This window comes from Anastrepha ludens, chromosome 4 (assembly GCF_028408465.1).
Source record: "Anastrepha ludens isolate Willacy chromosome 4, idAnaLude1.1, whole genome shotgun sequence".
Lineage (NCBI taxonomy): Eukaryota > Metazoa > Arthropoda > Insecta > Diptera > Tephritidae > Anastrepha > Anastrepha ludens.
In genome coordinates, this window is record NC_071500.1 from 15,940,521 (window position 1) to 15,946,520 (window position 6,000).

Below are 6,000 nucleotides of genomic sequence, written 5' to 3' on the forward strand. Positions count from 1 at the left end.
TGCGTTTGCTCAGTCTGTGTGATGAGCGCAAGCTGAAAATATGTATGTAAGCATTGACGGATCAAGCAATAAAGATATTGCAGTTGCTGATGAAAATTTGTATAATTTTTTTTTTTAAGTAACAAAGGGAGGTATACTTTGCTATACTCAACTCGTTGCGGAGATATAGAGCAAAGTGGAGTGCCGGATTACCTGGAAAGAGTCTAATAGATGAAGTTTAAAAAAGCTTCTAAATAGAGATGGCACCAATATAAAAATTGAGAGAAGTAAATATGTAGGTAGATTAAAATGTTACAATGAAATTTAAAAATCTATTCCAAAGAGCACATTTTTGATAGCGTTGCCACCTGAATTATATTGCAAAAATAGCAACTTATAATAGAATACCCCGAGGCATCAAATGTAAACCCCTTCCATTAAAAAGCTTTAAGTGGTATTGCTATTATTATCATCGGCCAGTCTACTCTTATTATTGGCCCTTGCTTGACGAAGATGCTTTTATTGACAAAGAACAAAAGGATATATGTGGATACCTTTGCTGTTTAAATATTTTGTGCGCAGAGTCGTTATTGCACTTTTTTCTCCTGCTTCTCCGAAAAAATCAGCAACGCATCACAGTATTTCATGAAATCAGCAACACCTAATCATTCATTAAAGATCGTAAATATGTATATATTAATACTTATAAATTATTTTCTCATGCAATATGGATGCAGAAAGCCTATGGCGAGTGTGCTTTATGAAAAGCACGGGTCTACGAGTGGTATAAAGCTTTTGCAGAGGACCGAGAAGTCGTGGAAAATTTGGCCCGATCTGGTCGCCCATCAAACAACTTCAACGGCTGAAAACGTCGACAAAGTCAAGGAAATGGTACTGGAAAACCATCATTTAAGTTTGCGGGAGATAGCTCGTGACCTTAGCGTGGTTCACGAATCAATTCGCAGCATTTTACACCATCAATTTTGCATGAAACGCGTGGCTGCTCAACTCGTTCCAAGAGAGTTGAATTTCTTTCAAAAAATTCATCAGAAGAAGGTGGCTGAAGACATTCTTGAGCAAGTGAATTCGGACTCCACGTTTATCCATCGCATCACGACAGGTGATGAGTCGTGGGTATATGACTTTGCCATGCAAGCCAGTCAACAGGCGGCTGAATGGCGCTATCCACATGAGTCGAAACCCAAAAAACCACGTCAAAGTCGGTCAAAACTGAAAGTCATGCTACGCGTTTTCTTTGATTATCATGGTGCTGTCCACTCAGAATTCGTTCCAAATGGTTTTACGGTAAATAAAGAACATTATTTGGAAGTTATGCGACGTTTGAGAGGGAATGTGCGCAGGAAACGGCCCAATTTGTGAAGAGAAAACTCATGGATTTTGCACCATGATAACGCACCGTCTCACAAGGTTTATATCGTGAACACTTTTTTGACCAAAAACTCGACAGATATCATCAAACAACCACCGCATTTACCGGATTCAGCCGCCAGCGTTTTCCTCTTCCCAAAACTTAAATTGCCAATCCACGGACGCCGCTTTGATTCGATAGAGGCCATTAACGAAAATTCGCTGAAGGAGCTGAAGAAGATCTCTTCAAACCCATTTAAAGGGTGCTTTGATGACTGGACTTATCGTAGGAGTATTGCTTTGAGTGGAGCCTTTTTTGAGGGCGACAAAACAAATTTTGATGATTAAACAATTATTTTGCGTTTTATTGAACAATCCGCGATACTTTTTTGACCGAATGTAAATTTTTAGAAATACTAGTCCGATGCCCATTCAATTCATCACTATCGTCATTGCTTCTAACTCCTGGGGGAGCAGGCCGAGGAGAATCATCTGAACCGAGTTCGATTTTTTGCTAAATCCTTTTTCTCCAGCCTTCTTCAAAGCGGTGTAGCGCCATGATGTATTAGGTCTTCCTCTTTTTCGGCTGCTTTGGGGATTCCAGTCAAGTGCATAGCGACGGATTTCCCCGGGAGATTTCCATAAAGCGGAATCGTTCCAACCCAACATTTTTATCATTCCGTGATTGTGGCGACTGGTTCGTTGCTACAGCGTAGGACAACGATGAGTAATTGCAGTGTTGGGCCACCAAATTTTGAGAATGCGTCACAGTCCTCTATTGTTATAAAGGCTGGTAGCTTATTGTAAGTGTGGCGTTAGTTAGCCATGTTCCGCATCCATATAAAAGAACTGTGAGCGCATTGGATTTGAATTTGTTCACCTTTATCTTCACAGATAAACTGGTAGAGTTCCATATTTTTCCGAGGAAATCCATTGGATAAGCGAAGGTGTGGCAACAAAATGGGGCGGAAGCGCTAGTTCAATTCTGGATGAATCACCACTTGAACCAACCAACCATTGGCTGCCGCGGAGTTTGCCATTAAAAGACTTATGTCGATGACTAACAAGGAAAGTAAAGTAAAGGCAAGACTGTCTGCCTGACGCCTATGTTGCTGTTGGTTTGATTGGTTGAATAGCAGCCGCTGTGTAGCAGCCTATAGTTGATGTTTTCGTAAGGATAACTGTTGGGTCCCCCTTGACATATCCAAGTTCTTGGCTAAAACAGGGAACTTTCACGGCAAAATGAATGGCGGCAGAAGAGCCTAGTTATTTTGGCCAACGGCGGCGTCCACAAACCTCTAAGAGTTTTAACACTGCTGAGCTTAGTCATCCCAAAGGTTGATAGTTCATACTAAGCTTCCATCTTGAGCTTGTAACCATCGCGGCATACCTGTCTGGATACAAAATAGAATGCATGAAACGCCCACTCAATGAAGACGACTTAAATTTCTTCAAATCTTTGCAAAAAATATATGCAGCCTTATTTATCCAGAAATATTTTCGCACACACGTTAATTGCATTAAACGCTTTTTGTGTAATTTGCTTTTGTTTTTGTTGGGGAAATTGTTGTTCAGCACATAACAAGCATAGATTACAATACGACGTTAAATGCATACACTACGGTCAACCTAAGTATTCATGTGTGGCGCCTTGAAGTCTGTAGAACACCTGCGCAAACTGCCATGGCGGCCCACACAAAAATGGCTGGCGCTGATGATGCTCGCATTGAGCATTTGTCTAGTCTGTGGCGGCAACACTAACGCGCATTATTACAGCCTCTGCAAATGGCAATGCGTGATTATTTTTCACAACCGGCAATTGCAGTGGTAGACAAAGCACTAACAACAGTAAAAGCTAACAACTGCCTACACACAAGCAAGAGCAGTGCCAAAAGCAGCAGTTAGAATGTATACTCACCAATAGAGGAGGCAGATGGACGGACAATGACGCAGATGCAGCCACAGGACTATGTCAGCCTAGCCCGGCCACCTTCTGCGCCTCCGGAAATGACAACGATTTCAGGCCAAACTCAGCGCCATAAGGTTCTAAACTCTGCGATAGGCAATGTACACGACAACAACAACAATAATACGTGCATACAGTACAATACACCAACTGACAACATTGAAAAATTTTACATTTATAGACAATGCATGTTGTGCTTGCATTGTTGAATGTACATTATTTGCTTGCAGCTGCAACATCTCCAACACCAATACAACAACAACATTGTATAGTAGAATTCAAAGAAGGCGGCTCCCCAGAAGCTGCTACAGCCGGCAGCAAATGGGCGACGCATTCATCGCTGATTGCATGGTTGGCGCAGATGTCGCCGCATTTTGTGGTTCGTTAATTTTTGCGAAATGTTGTAAGCGAAAAGTTGCACATTGCACATTGCACATTACACATTTAAAGAATCGCAAGTAAACAACAAGGAGAACAGGTAAAGCACAGTCATTTCTATGATAGGAAATCGCAAAGCCTTGTTACAGTAATTGTTGTACGTACATATATCACGTTTGTTGTTGCTGTTGTTGTTGTTCATGAAGCCAACATGCAGTTGCAGCTGGTGGTGCTGGAGTGATTGTCTGCCAGTAACCTTAACTAAGTACCCTAGTATATTTATATGTATAGGTGCATATATGGATGTGTGTATGTGTTTGCGATTTTGCCACGTAATCAAGGCCCACGCACTTGTCTGAGCCAACAAAGGAACACACTCACACAATAACGAAAGAAAAACAAGTAAGGAAGGCTAAATTCGGTGCCGACTAAACTTTATGCACCCGCGCACGTTTTAGTAAAGTTTTTTTTTGGCAAACTATTAATTTTTGGAATCAAGCAAACTTATAGGCAATAGCAGTTATAGCTTGTAACAGCAGACGGATGGGCGGAAATTTGGTCTGAGGTAAAAAGCAGGCGTGAATTTTATCCGATCTCATTAATACTTATGTCGAACCTAAATGAGATTAGGAGCAATACGGGTATTCAAAAATTGTAATTGTGTTGTACCAGATTGTTTCTGTTTTTTTAAATTACCGGTTTATGGCCGGTGGGCTCGATTATTGAGCTCGTTTTCAAACCAAATTACCTTGGAAAAAGCGTCATAAATATGTGCGCCAAATTTCATTAAAATATCATCATCATCATTCATAGCATTACAGCTCGTTGTGAGCCTTAGCTTCTACCAAAATTCTTCTCCATACATCTCGGTCCCATAGCCAGACTATGATAGTTGGTTACTCCTATGCTTCTGAGTTCGTCTCCAACGTTGTCTAACCACCGTTTCTGCGGCCGCACAGTGCGGCCGATTCCCGAAAAGCTGGCCAAAACTCAAAAAATTAAGTAATTCAAAATTTCTTACTCGGGGGTTGTCGGGGTCGCTGATTACGAATTTGATCTTAAAATTTTGAAAATCCACCCCCTTCCACCCCTATTGGCCACCCCCTCACGTGAAATAGCGTATATTCAAGAACATAATCAAGATGCATGTAAATTTATATGTTTTCGAGGTCGCAAGGTAGCAAGTGGTAGCAGCTGAATCTTGTTTTATTCAGTAACCATTACTTTTTTGAGTAACCTTTAATAGGTTTCAAAGCAGCATATGACGGCGTTGTATTACTATACAGTTTGAAAACTCAAATTTTATAAAAAAATTGCAAAAAATGTATCTACGTATTGCTGCAGCTAAAAATTTTGTGTCGAGGTATTGATATGTACTAAAGATTTCTCGTATTTTACTAACCTTCCGAAGATGATTCCATTTGGTTTTGTTCAATTTACTCCATTACAAAATCTTTCAAATGTGTACAACTTTCACTATTCATCGACAGTAATACGATGCTCAAACGAAGGCCACGTTGCGACTGAAAATACAGAGGATACTTAGGATACAGGACGTTGCTATGAACGGTTTTCACTACTCAAGGTATTACTGTAGCCAACCCAAAGACAAAAAAACTCTATCTAGAAACTTTTTTTTTTTCGACTTTTGGCCAGCTTTTTGGGAATCGGCCGAACTGTGGGCCGTCCTCTTCGCTTTTCACCAAGCATGCGCGCATCTAGAACTTTGCGAGGTTGTTGTTGTTGTTGTTGAGGTGGTTGAACATTTCTCTGAAATACTCCTAATTAGTGACCAGCACCGTTTTACTACCACTATCACACAAGATGATGTATTTGTTTTTTTTTTTTGTTTCCAAGTCAGATCCATTTAGTGAGGTCCAAGTACAACAGCAAATCCTTTATCCCGATGTCTGAGATCTCCTTAATTTGCTGTAGGAAAGGCTTACCGAAGGAGCGGAGTCATGCCTTGGCTAACCCCGGACATTCACATAAATAGTGGAAAAGACTTTCTTTCGCCCCTTCCGCTTGACAGCTTCTGCAGATAGGATTGAAGGGTAGATTGAGTCTAGCTGCATGATCCCCTACTTTCCAATGAAATGTTTGGCCGTGAACATCCTAGCAGGTCATTCGTCCTTTGGATTTTGTATGACGGCCATGTGTTTTTTGTTGTAATACATGTAGTTATTTGCTTCCATCTTCTTTCGGCTAAAGCATGATAGTGTGAAGCAATGGATGCTTTTAATGTGTTCAGTGGGGTTGAGACTGCCACCGCCTCTGCTATATCTAGTGTCGAACCTTTTTTTGCTAGC